The sequence below is a fragment of the Heliangelus exortis genome, chromosome 3 (assembly GCF_036169615.1).
Source record: "Heliangelus exortis chromosome 3, bHelExo1.hap1, whole genome shotgun sequence".
NCBI lineage: Eukaryota > Metazoa > Chordata > Aves > Apodiformes > Trochilidae > Heliangelus > Heliangelus exortis.
In genome coordinates, this window is record NC_092424.1 from 21,302,532 (window position 1) to 21,315,396 (window position 12,865).

General features: G+C 39.5%; 1 protein-coding gene across 2 annotated transcripts in view; it reads left to right on the plus strand.

Annotated features, from left to right (window-relative positions):
• The window catches only part of TRERF1 (transcriptional regulating factor 1), a 97,488-nt gene that overhangs the window by 57,602 nt on the left and 27,021 nt on the right, over positions 1-12,865 (plus strand). For both annotated transcript variants that reach the window (XM_071739541.1, XM_071739543.1), the window contains exon 3: positions 12,274-12,371. The gene's annotated coding sequence lies outside the window, so the exon portion shown is untranslated. The remainder of the gene's footprint in view (positions 1-12,273; positions 12,372-12,865) is intronic.

Below are 12,865 nucleotides of genomic sequence, written 5' to 3' on the forward strand. Positions count from 1 at the left end.
TCAGGACTGTGGTCTATAATTTTACCCTGGCTTGTTGGTGAATGCTTGAGGCCAGCAGCCTCAGCACTGCTGGCATTTATTTGTGCACAAAGAGTACCAGAGAAATTATTTTCTTCTTATACAAACACAGAAAGATTGTCTCCATTCTTCATCAGCTCCTGATGTATTTGTGGCCTTCAACAAACAGGTCACATCTGGAATGAGAGAGAGCACTCCAAAAGGAATCTGAATGGAAGAGCATGATCTGGGTTATGGGCTCTGCTGGTACACCAGGGACAAACAGAGAAGGCTGCAGCTGTCTAGAAGGCAACCAGACTGGCACTCCACTGGTTTCAACAGTAGTTTGCATTGTGCAAAAACCACTGGAATAGTATTTGAGAGAAGACCATTAGCTTATCTGTATGTCAATGGGAGGTCTCTGGGGAGTGATGGCTCAGAATTTCAGGGCTTCAGAAAGTGTCAGAAAGTCTGATAATTTGATCGTAGGTCTCCCTGTGATGTAAGATGTTTTTATTACATCCCTCTTTCTGGCAAGGGCAGATCTCAAAGGAATGGGATACTTTGGGCAGTTCATTCAAACCATTCCAGCCTTGCAGAACTCAGTGCCTCGAGTTAATGAAATTACAAATGAAACTTCCAGCATGCAAAGGCATTTCAGTCCACTATTGATTCGAGGCATGGATGAAACTCATATGCAGTAGGTGAAAAGGAAGGTGCAGCTTTTGAGATAGCTGGGGATTACTGGAAGATATACCAGCAGGACAGTGTGGGACCACGTAGACTTTTATGTGTCCTGTATTACCAGAGGTATTAATGCAGGGGGAGCTGAGGTGAAGAATACCTTAAGGTTATTCTTTAAGATGGGCTTACTTCAGGCCAATGCCCTGTAGGAAAGCTAAAATGAAAATCAGATCTTTAGCAGGGATCTCAATATTTAAAAAATAAAATTAAAAAAAATTTACACTCACTGCTGCTCTTCAAAGATAAGGCTTATACATTGACACAATAATATTATGTGGTACAGTATTTGATACACAGTCTTTTTTCTGTGGTTTCAATTTTCATTCCAGGAATGCTAAGAACATGGCAGGCAACAGTACTCTTTCAATTATCTTTTGTCTTCTGCAGTTACTTCTTATCCAGAAGACTTGTCTACGAATGTTCCATAATGACAATATGATTACACCAAAAAAAACCAACAAACAAGTATTTTTTTTTATTTATTATGTATGTCCATTGCTTAATAAAAGAAAGCATTGTTTTGCACAAAACCAAGTCACATAACTGCTGTTTTCACCCAGTTCTTTGCATCTGAAGGAAAGCAAATGTTTGTACATTAGATATTCAGAGGCAACTTTAAGTCATATATGCAGTATCTTCATTACATGTTATCTGATCTTCATATCAACTTTTATCTGAAGCATGGTATTAAGAATTTTCCATTGCAGGCTAGAGGAACAAATGTAAGGTTGCACATACATTGGAGAAAATGTTTTAATAATACTGTAGCCTCTGCATCATGAGGTCCCTGCTCAAGACCTTGGTCAGCTGGGACTATTTGGGCACCCATCTTACACTCATGCAGGTTAATACTTTCCCTCTTCAGATGCAGTCTGGTAAAGGCTGTTCTGGAGTGTCCCAGTGCTGTGCTGGGCTCAGTCCCCATATCCCTTCTGTCAGCCACGATGTGAGTAAGGATGAGTCCTGGCTCCCAGGCTGCACAGTGCAGTGCATGGCACCTATTGGATTTTTCTAAAAAGAATGATTTCTTTTTTTATTTTTATTTTCAGTAACATTGTATCCATTTTCATAAAACTGTTTAACTCCCTATTCAAGTAATTTTGAAGAAATACCTTTCTTGTGTGACTTGCATAGATACTAAAAAAACCTCTCAACCAAACCACAAACAAACAAGAACTGCTCTCCTTTCACTCTCTTCCCCAACAACCTAAAGAAAAAGTTAAGGACCGTGATGTTTGTTGAAGGGGAATAATGGTGATGTTTGTTGAAGGGGAATAATGGTGTTTCCTTAACACAAATGTTAGCATGTGCCATTGGAGCTAAGGGCGGGGAAGCCAGGGTCTCTTCAGGCCAAACAGTGGTGGCAATAGCCTGCACTTACAAATGTGCCACTGTGCCTTCTGTATGGGAATGCTTCTCATCATGGGAGGGGTTTTTGGAGACTTCTGTCCCTGCTCAGCTGTGTGTTTCCATCTCCCCTTGTGTCTGGCTGTCTTGAAGCTTTGGGGAGGTCCTTTAGCTGCTGCCTCTGGGTGACAGAGGCTGAAGCACTGCCTGCTCAGGTTTGGCTGGTGGTGTGTCAGCTGCGTTTGCTTCTGACCTGCTCAGCATGGTTGTAATGGTTCTCACCTTTCATTTCTGTTGCTGTTTTGGTTTTTTTTACCTCCTCTTGTAGCTGTACTTTTAAAATTGACTTGGAATGCCTCTTCACTCACCTCCTGCAGCTCCAACTTGTTTGCTGGTGTTTGCAGTGACAAGGGCTGTTAGAATTGGCATTATCAGTTGAATATTTTGGTCACAAAGAAGTCTACAGTCAGCACTAAAAATACTGGAGATTCACAGCATTACTTTTAAATCTTCTGGTCACATTGCTTGTAGCCACTGTTCCTTGGACAGTTCCCAAGGATGCGTCAGTGGAGAGGTTAGCATCCATCCTGCTCCCAGTTATAAATTACTTTTCCAGTCAGGTCTCTTGGGTAGATACTCCAGAGAGGCTTTAATCTGCTGTAAGTAAAAAGGGAAACCAAGAGTGTGTCCATACCACCATCTTTCCGGAATTCTGTGATAAAACACATAACACTGTTCTGAGAATTGCTTGCTTACTAATTATTGAAATAACATTGCCTTTTCTTTGTGTCTGTAATTAGCATTTCAGCTTCAGTCTAGGTCTTGATAATAAATGAGCCTTGTATGCCATAGGTTCAGTAAATGATGAAAAACTGGTCTGTGTTTGCTTACTCTTCCTCCATAAAACAAACAAAACTGAGCTGATGTCTAAGTAGAAATGGTGTCAGAAATGGTGTGCTTTAAAAGAGGAGGTTGTTTTTATTTTTATTTCTCCATTTCCTCAATGAGTGTTTCATGTAACAATGAGTGTTGCATGTAAACAATGCAATAAATAAATAGTCTGATAAGTCTGACCTTAGCTAAGATAACCATGGAAAATCCTTTTATACATTTCTAAATCAGAGGAATCAAAATGCATTTCCTACAAAGTGGTAGGAGAATTATAGAGTAAGTCTCTAAAAAGACAGTCTGGAGCAGCCTAGATTTCCAGATAGTACACTCTGAAACTTAACATCCACATAAAACAGTTGCTGAAAAATGGTGATGTAAAAATATTGTTTATCCATTTGAGATAAGTCTTTTAGAAAGAGAGAAGAGGGAGAGAGCAGGCTGAAAAGCAAAGGCAAGCTCTATAAAATGGAACTGAAGTTCTGTCTGCTGTGCTGGCTTGTGGAGTTTAAGAATCAGAACTAACTATGCAAGCATCTGAACAACACTGTCTTAATGCAGGACTTACCTGAGCAGAATTTTTGCTAGATAATTTCGTTATCTAGTTTGTTTAAAGATCTGAGGTTGTTCTGAAGATGTTGGAAGTCTTTTGTAGACCATTCAGAGAGATAATTCATATTCTACATGACAGCAGATGTCATGTCAATTTTAGCAGAAGTCGTATGTCTCAAGAAAGAGAAGCCATTGAGCAGACTATGGAAGCTCTCTGGAAATCCCTTCCTATTCTTCTGCTAAGAAACAAGCTGACTATGGAAGATTATTCCAGATGGGGGAACCTCAGTGCCTCAAGTAAGCAGGATTTTAGAATATGTCCACTAGCTACCTCATAGCAACCAAAACTTTCTTGAGGTTCATCTTGCAGGGTGATTATGCATAAGTCATGCTAGCTTCAGGTCACTGTGACCTCAGCCAAAATTTGGGCTTGAAATGAGAGATGATTGGGCACCCTCTTGCAGAGCCCCCAGTTCCTTCATTTCTGTGCAGAGCAGCATGCCAGGACACCAGCTGTGTCGTGAGGAAATGCAGGAAGAGCTTTTGGTTCTTGAATTGTCTGGAACAATAATTCAAGCTCTGTCTGTGACTGAGCTAAAAATGCTGTGAAATGGTCAGGTATATATGGCTTTCAGTTGGAAGTGTTGATGCTTGGTAGCATTCCAGTAATTCTGAAGGATGACTTGGTCAACTGGTACATAAGATTACAAGCAAGTTTTATCACCTTCTTCAAAGTGTTTCCTACTTAAAATTTATTGCCAGGAAGAGATCCTATGGTGTTGTACTGTGCCTGCTGTAGAGAAAGCTTCCTCTCTGGTGCTGGTTAGGTGCTCTCTGGAAATCCCTTCCTATTCTTCTGCTAAGAAACAAGCTGACAGTTTTCTGACAGTTTTGTCAGAAAAAAACTTCAGCCATTGATTTACATAAAGAGCCTTTTCTTAAGGTGAGCTTTTTTTTTTGTTTGTTTTTTCTCCCCACCCCCAAAATAAAAGAAACACTCACATTGAAAACCAAAACAAATAAAACTCCAAAAACCCAGAAACCCTAGTGACCAAACAATTATCTTTCAAATATGTGGGAAGGGAGACGTTACCCTAATCTCTGTTTTTCTGTTATATATCTGTCAGGTAAGTGTTAAGCAGGATGAGTTTATTCTTACCACAATTGTATGTATTCACTGTGCCACTTCTGTATCAGTAAAGTAGTTTTGGAAGGTGTTCTGTGTGCTTTGTCACAAGCTGGCAGAATTGGAGCTGGTGGTGTGCTGTTGAACCTGCATTTAGTGTGGGCTGTGCCTTAAAAGAGAAGTTGGAGGGGCTGGAAATGTGCATGCTCAGAAATTTAGGAAGTCTTTTAAGAGAAATGGTTGAAGCCAGTTCCCAAAGCTTCAGAGGCTGTGTATCTATACCAGAAGGGCAATTAAGCAAAATGCTCATAGTTTAATTGGGAGACCTTTTGGGTTCGTTTTTATTATTTTTAGCAAGTAGTAAATCTGAATTTGTTAGAAAAATGTGTCCATAAGTTTTGCTTAACCATTTATCCTTGCCTACAAGCTGAAGGTGCTATAGTATTAAAAAAGTATTGTCCTTTCCCCTTCTCTGTGCTCCTTCTGGTTATGTGAAATACTAAGGAAGGAAACTGCAGATTGGCAAATACTACCTACTGCACAGAAAAATCTGTACAAGGGAAAAGATTTCTGCAAGGATGGTTAAGAGGTTTTAATGTAATGAAGAAAAAAATACTCAGCAGAGCTTATACTTATGGGGAATAAATTCTTCACAGAAAGTTGAGAAAGCTCCTGAGTGTCAATGTTCCTCTGAAAATGGTAAAAGTAATTGTAAAAGCTGAGTTGTATGGCATTTAATTATGTAAGGAGCCAAAGGGGCTAAAAAAATAATAACTTGGTATATCAGAAAGCAATTTAAAATATAAGCTAGGGAAAATGGAATATTTCTGTCACAATAAGATGAATTTCACCACTGGCTCCATTGATTTTGTGTCTCAAGTTTTGTTCCAAACAGATCTGTAACTATGGAACGAAGGGTAAAAAAAAAGGCATACTTTTGTTCCCTCAACTGACCAACCCATTCCCCTTCTCAGCAATAGTGAGAAAGCTTTGAATAAATATATAAACAGGGCTTAAGAATTTAATTAGCTCTGTTGGTCTTTCAATCTCCAGTTGTCTGATTTAATTGTCCCTTTCAAAGCAATCATTTGAAGCAGAGCTCCATATGCTCTGTGAATGTCAGTAAACTGAGCTTGTGAGTGTACAGGGAGAAGGCCAAAGCTGAATTCTTGCGGGTATTCACAGCCTTTAATATAGAGTGCAGCAGTGCTGAGGAGGAATCGTTCCTTACGCCCACTCACCCTTAAGATGTTTCCTTTCAATTCAGAAATGAATATTCAGTTGAAAAGTTATTATACATTTTGTGTCTTTCAAAATATTCTTGGCACTGCATGGGAGTCTCTCTGCAGAGGGGTGGGATGGGTTGTTTTTCCCACCCTCCCCACCTTCTGCATGGAAGATCTGGAATGAAGCAGTAGTTGTTAGACTTCTAGGTTTGTCTACTTTTTTGTTTGGGGTTGGGTGGTTTTGGCCTGGCAGTACTGTTCTGAGCTGTAGAGCTTCTGCTCCATCTTCTCCAAGTAGGGATGGCACATTAGCATGGCACGAGAATCCAAGTATTAGGTTGTTGGGCTTTTCACAGAAGATCTCATTGTGAAGTGTGCTCAGCTTTGCCAAACTGGAATGATTAGGTCTTGAACTCATTACAGGGAGTGCCTGCTTGAAGATTTTTTAATTATTTTTTTTTCTTGTGTGATTGAGGAATTTCTTTTAGGATAGTGGCTGTTTTCCAGTAATTTTGCAATGGCAAAAATAATTTGAGGGTTTCTCAAAGAACCAGGGTTGATGCCATTTTTGCAGATTTTGTTTGAATGGTTTCAGTTGCCTTATAGTTTGAAGGAAAGAACTGAAATTTGGAAAGAGTGTAGGCCTAGGGTATTAGGAATAACTAAAAAAAAGGGGCTGGCTGAGATGCAGTGCATGAGAACTGCTGGTACTGAATGGTTGGATGATAAAATGCCAGAGGAAATTGCTTGTAGATAAACGAAAGCAATGCATGCAGAAGAGGGGTTATCACAAAGCTGTGTATGCCCTAATGGGTGCTGTACTAGGTGTTATTATTCTGAAGGAAGACTTTGTGGTCATCCTGTAAAAATGGTAGTGTAATGGTCAGTAAAACAAATGCCACTACTCCTTAGTGAAGGAACAGAAAACAAACCAGAAGGCATAAAAGTGCCACTGCTTCATGGTTTTAGATACCATGTGCAGCTCTAGTCCTTCTTGTCTTCCATGTCACCTCCCCCAGTCCACAAAACATTGTGAAGAAGAAAGATCCAAAGTATGGGGTGAAAAAGAGCCACTGAATCTTCAGTATGAAAAGTACTTGTCATGGAAGAGAGCCATGAAGTTCTGAATGCCATGAAGAAGGGGCAGGGAAATGAGTGTCCACTGACCTTCCCAAGAAATGAGCATGAAATGAGCATGTGAGAGGAAGCTGTGAAGGGGAAGATGATGTTTTCTCAGGCAGCCCTGGGGCTGTTGGTACTGCCAGCCAGGATGCTATCTGAATTCAACAGAGAACAAGAAATGGTTGTGTGGTTAGGTGGACCTGAGGGAAGACAACTGAGTAGAGGCAGAGGAGAGGAGGCTGGCTAGGTACCAGAGGAATGGCTCCTGGCATGATGAAGGGGAAGAAAATGCATCTTGGAAAGGGAGTCAGTTTTAGAAAAGGAACTCATTTAGGAAAGGAAGAGGAAGGTGAGAAGCAGGTAAGTGCAGAAGTTGTAGGACTAGGCAGGCAAACTTCTGCCTACTGACACAGGCTTGCTTACAAGGTGGGGATGGACATGGGATTGTCAGAGTGAATCTGAGGTTCTGTTGCTGACAAATACCTGCCCAGCTCAGATGAGGGTCCTGCTAGCAGGCCTTCCCCAGATGGGTGGCAGCCTTTCACTGTCATAATTGTACTTTATTCAACCTAACTGGTCTGCATAGAGGTTATATTAGACTGACAGGAGAATCATTCCAACTTTCAGACAATACCATGTAATGGAATATGCTTTTTTTAAATGACACAACACAGATATCATACTGAGCCAACCTCTTTCAGATTAAAGACCAGAATGGAAGCATGCTTCTGTAACTTAATTTGTCCAGCTTGGTGCATAGGATGGATTTGCTGTGAAGATAAATTAAACTCCTTTAGAGGGAAGCCATGCTGGATCCCCAATTAATTTGCTGCAGTTGTTTCAAATTATGTAAGGAATTATGTAAGAAATATGGAAGAAATTGCAAGAAAGATAATTTTCTCCTGGATTGGACCCTATGTAAGAAAAATTAATAAATTCTGGAATTCATAGTCTATCTGTGTCATAGTGTTTCTCTGAAGAGATTTTGTCTGGAAAGAAATGTCAGACATTATTTCTGAAGCATTTCAAGGATGTAGAAATGAGCACATTAAAATAATTTTGCATGCACAAAGAATCCCGTCCTTAGAAGAGAAATGTAATTTTGAGTTTTACTAGGAAGGTGTAACCAGAAAGCTGAACATAGTCTGGGGAAGGGCAACAAAATCATAAAGCTGATGGTTAAGAGAGGACTTCAATCTTGGGGAGAGAGACTCTACTCTGATGCAGTTATGCTAAGTGAACCATGGTAATAGTACATGATTAGTAATGATAGTTCTTGTACTGTCAACTTTTTTGTTGCTGATTTTGCCAGCTGATATTACAATCTTTGTTGGTACTACTTGTTTAATGTATATACTCTGCTGTTGTTCCTATGGTTCTTATCTTAAGATGGCTTACTTTCCCCTTTTGTGGCCCAAATTTAAATGCAAGTTTAAATGCTGTTTAAATATGACCAACCTATTTAATAGGTTAAAAATAAATATTTAAATAATATTTAAATAATATTTAATCAATTTAAATAATATTTATTTAAATAATTTAAATATTTAAATATTTAAATAGGATGCTCTCAGCCTTGATGGCATGTTTTACCAATCACTACACTGTCATTTTTACAGGATGACCACAAAGTCTCCCTCCAGAGCATCTCAAGGATGCCTTGATGTAATAGAAATAATGACACAGTGGATAAAACTCTTGTTTGGTTGGTTGAACATAGGTGATGTTTATTAATTTCATGGTAAGGTTTTCAGCTGGAGTTTGTGTATAGTTAGGCAGGAGGAGAAAAATCTCAAACTTTCTTTTTTTTCTTTTTTTTGTATTCTCACAGTATCACATTTTTGATGCTCTTAGTGATGATCTGTAGGAAGTCTTGTGTTCCCAATTTTAACACTCTAGTTCTTAATATCAAATGATACAAAAGTCCATCCTGTTAAAGTAAACATAGCTATTCTAGAAGGGTACATGTCCAACATTTCTCTTTACTTTGGTAGAGGATATATGCATCTTTGTCTTTGATCTGTATTATTCTTTAATACCTAATAGCTGCTGTACTGCTTTAATGTTGTCCTTGGAAGCACATGGCTTGTGCCAACAATGCTTGACCAGCCCATGGAGCATGTGTGTGGATTTTCTTGGTGTCACTTGTCTCTTTATGGTGACTGGGTGAGGCATCTTCATTGGCCAAAGTGACAAAGGTTCTTCTCATTCTAACCTGCAGTTATGCATCAGTGTGGCAGAAGTTTGGGAAGGGGATGTAGTCACAGTGAAGGTTGAAAGACCTCAGGAAAATGTCTCTTTATGGTGATTTGCAACCAAGGTGAGCTGAAATGTTACAACCAGAATGCTGCCTGCAAGGTGCTGCCAGAGCCTCATGCCACGGGTAGCAGAGCTGATACTGATGTTTGTGCCATTGCTTGTAGAGCAGCACTTTGCCTTTCTTTGCCTTTCTCCTTAAATCTCCTCTGTGAAGGTTCCTGATTCCTCTAGAACTCTCCCTCTCATGTGTTGCTGTAACTTGCAGGTAGGTGGAAGCTTTGAGTTGCTGAACTGTAACATGATTGCATTTACAGTTGGAGAAAAAATCCTTGTCGCTTCTTGTGTTGCCTAGAATTTTGCTGCCGTTCTCCATTTTTATCCCTGAAAGAATACCTGGTTTAACTTTCAGTGTGAAGCTTTGCTGATCAATATTTTGCAAGCATAGTAAAGTTCAAGAAATTGCCTCCATTACTATCTTGAGATGAGAAATTGATTTAGCTGCATTCTCTTTCTGCTAATTCATCTGTGCTTTACGTTCCCATTAAAGGTCTTATGTTCTCCTTATTTTCCAGCAGCGTCATCAATCCTAATGAAGAGAGAATAACAAAAATTTATATTTTGGGGGGGGGGGATAGCTGATCTCTGACTTAGCTCTTAATTTGTAAGCATAGCTATAGGCTTCACTTCTCAGCTTCTGCCTACTGTGCTTCAATTATATGCAGAATCGAGGGACTGGGGTGGGAGCAAAACTGAAGAATATGGCAAAAGAATGTGAAGTTAGATTGCATTTTAATCTAAACTTAAAGATTATGACTAAAATTTAATTAAAGGAATTAAAACCTAATTGTGAACTTTATGTACTTTTGAAGTGTTTTGTCCTGCATTAATTACATTGGACTGTGTGAGAGCTTCATGTATATCTGCTGATTTACATCCAACAATATGGGTGGCATTGTAGTTCTGATGATAAGATATAGTGAGAAAAGCAGCCATTACAAATAAGAAAAACAGGAGGGGGGTTTCCTGGGCATTCCTCTTGTTGTTTTTTCCTGTGTCCACTGGCCTGGCTTTTGTAGGAAGCTGTCAGAGATGGTTTGTCTGCAGAATAGCTTAGGATTTTTAGGTTTAATAACAAAGCTCAATGTTCTGGAGCAGATGGATAAATGAAAAAGAAAGCAAAACTAGGTACTTTGGTCACTGCTCATGTAATAGCAGTTATTTTTGTAATGAAATCTAAACATCTTGGCAAGTTCTAAGCAGCTGCATTAAACTGGGAAAAAAAAACCAAACAAAAAAACCAAATTAAACATTTTTATCTCTTTTGGCTCCATTTACATTAACCTTGGGTTTTCCATGTGTCTCTGAATATTTCCTGTTATAAGCAAAAAGCGATGGTAGATTCCTGTCAGTCATCTAGAAGATTCAATGTGCCTGTTACAGATCCAAAGGTGTTAAATACCAGTACAAAAAACCAATTTAGGTAAAGCACAAAGTCCATGTGGGCTTATTAGAACCTGACTTATTCCAGTGAAGAGGCAAATTCATGGATTTGCTGAGAAAAGCTATCTGCGATAGGTTGCAAGCATGTAACAGTTTGGTTTTGGGGAGATTTGTAGCATTTCAGCTCACATTTGTACCAAGAAATGGATGCACACAGGTTTTAGTTACTGAGAATCAATGTAATATTGTAAACAAAACCTCATTTGGATCCAGCAAAATCCATTCCTCTTGGAATGCTAGTAGCATTTACTATTAGCTGAGGTGTTCTGTTGAAGAAAGATGTTTTGGGCAGATTAAATGTCTCCTGTGGCATGTGTTTTGATGGGGTGGCTGGATTGTGCTGTGGACCTGTCTGTTTTCATGTGAGTTAAGGGAAAGAGAAGGGTGATGCAGAGGCTGGAGCTGGGCAGGATGAGAGAGCTGCTTGGGTTTGTCTCCCCCATCTTGCCGGACTTGTTCTGTGCGAGGAGCTGCTGGATTTGGGGGATTTCCTATTGCTATAGGTAGTAGTGTCACAGCACTTGGGACCTACTGTAAGAGGGTTTTTGCAGAAGAATTAAATAAAACAAGTGAATCTATCGTGATGTGAGAGGAGGAAAATGATGATTGAGGTCACTGAGGGTATCTCTTCCCTTCTCCCACAAGTAGTTTAAATGCTTTCTTTTCATGGCCAGAATGTCTTGCAAAACCTGGCAGGACTCAATGCAAATGGGGAGTTTCCCATTGAGCTGTGAATTGCACCTTACGCTTCCAGGCTTGTTTTGTTCAAGGCCTTCCCTAGAAGCCATCTTGGCAGCAGCATGTGTAAAACCCAGTGTGTTGTTTTCATTTAAATAATTTAAGATGCCTTGTCTAGATATCTGTTCTCTGCTGAGTGACAACCTGATTGTATCTCCCGCACCTTTGACTTTCATTAATCCCTCCCTTCCTGATTTCTGTACTTTCTCATGTTTGTCTGATGCTCATCATGTAGTTTGCAGGCTCTGGGTCAGAAAATCTCTCCACAAGAGTATCCAGCCTGTCTTTGGGTTCTGTTGAAGCAGCATAAGATGCTGTGAGATCTTTACAATCTCTGTAGTAGAGGCACAGTCTTTTTTTTTTGTTTTTTGCTTTATTGTGTGACCATTTCCTATTTTGCAGTAGGCACCAAGCTGAGTGAGAAGATGACTTTACTCACATTATAGTTTGAACTAGTTTGAGTATAGTATTATTTTATAGTCTATAGTTTGAAGTATCATGCATGTATCAGTCCTAGAGATTTGACAATGGAGCAGCCTCTCATTGATCTGGGAAAGAGGTTCTTTGTTGCTCTTTAAGGGAGTTATGCTGCTGGTAGATGTCCTCTGCAATAGTGACTTGAACAGACAAGCATGGAGGTAGTGCATTGAATAGAAGTCAAAATCTGGGTGTGTTACAGCAGGAAGCTTATTCTTGCAGGTCTCCTCATGGTTTGAGGCAAACTGGTGATATGTGATCGTGTGGGGGAAGAAAATTCTACTGTTTTATGTTTAGATACATCACTTCGAGATCACAGAATGAAAGCAGCATGAAGTGTTATGGCGAAGACAGTACAGCAAGATACAGGAGTCTCAGAAATACTCAAAAATCAGGTAATGGTTCAGGAACATGTGTCCACTTTTTATGAGGCTGGCTTGTTTAATAAGGCTCAGGGCTTTCTGACTGTTTTCCAGAATTTGGATTTCTAGGTTTCTGTGGACTTGATGGACTTCTCAAATGTTATGTCTTGGTGTTGTGTCCTGTAAAACATTATGTACCCCAGAAGGTCTGGCACTAAATCTTCCTGAAAGTTCTGTCTTGCTTATATTGTCTCACACAAACAAAATGGACATTACCTTAATGTAAAAACAAAACAAAACAAAGCCAATAACAACCCAACCACCATCCCTGCCCCTTAAAAACAAACAAGAAAAACAAACAAGCAAAACCAAACTTTCCCCCTCCCAACAAAAGTAAATCAAAGCAAAAAGAAAACAACAAAACACACACACAAAAACAGAAACAAAGGAAGCAACCATGGTCCTCAGTTCTGCATAGCCATTAGATTTTACTTGGCTTCATTGCTAGGTACCAACATGAGGTATTT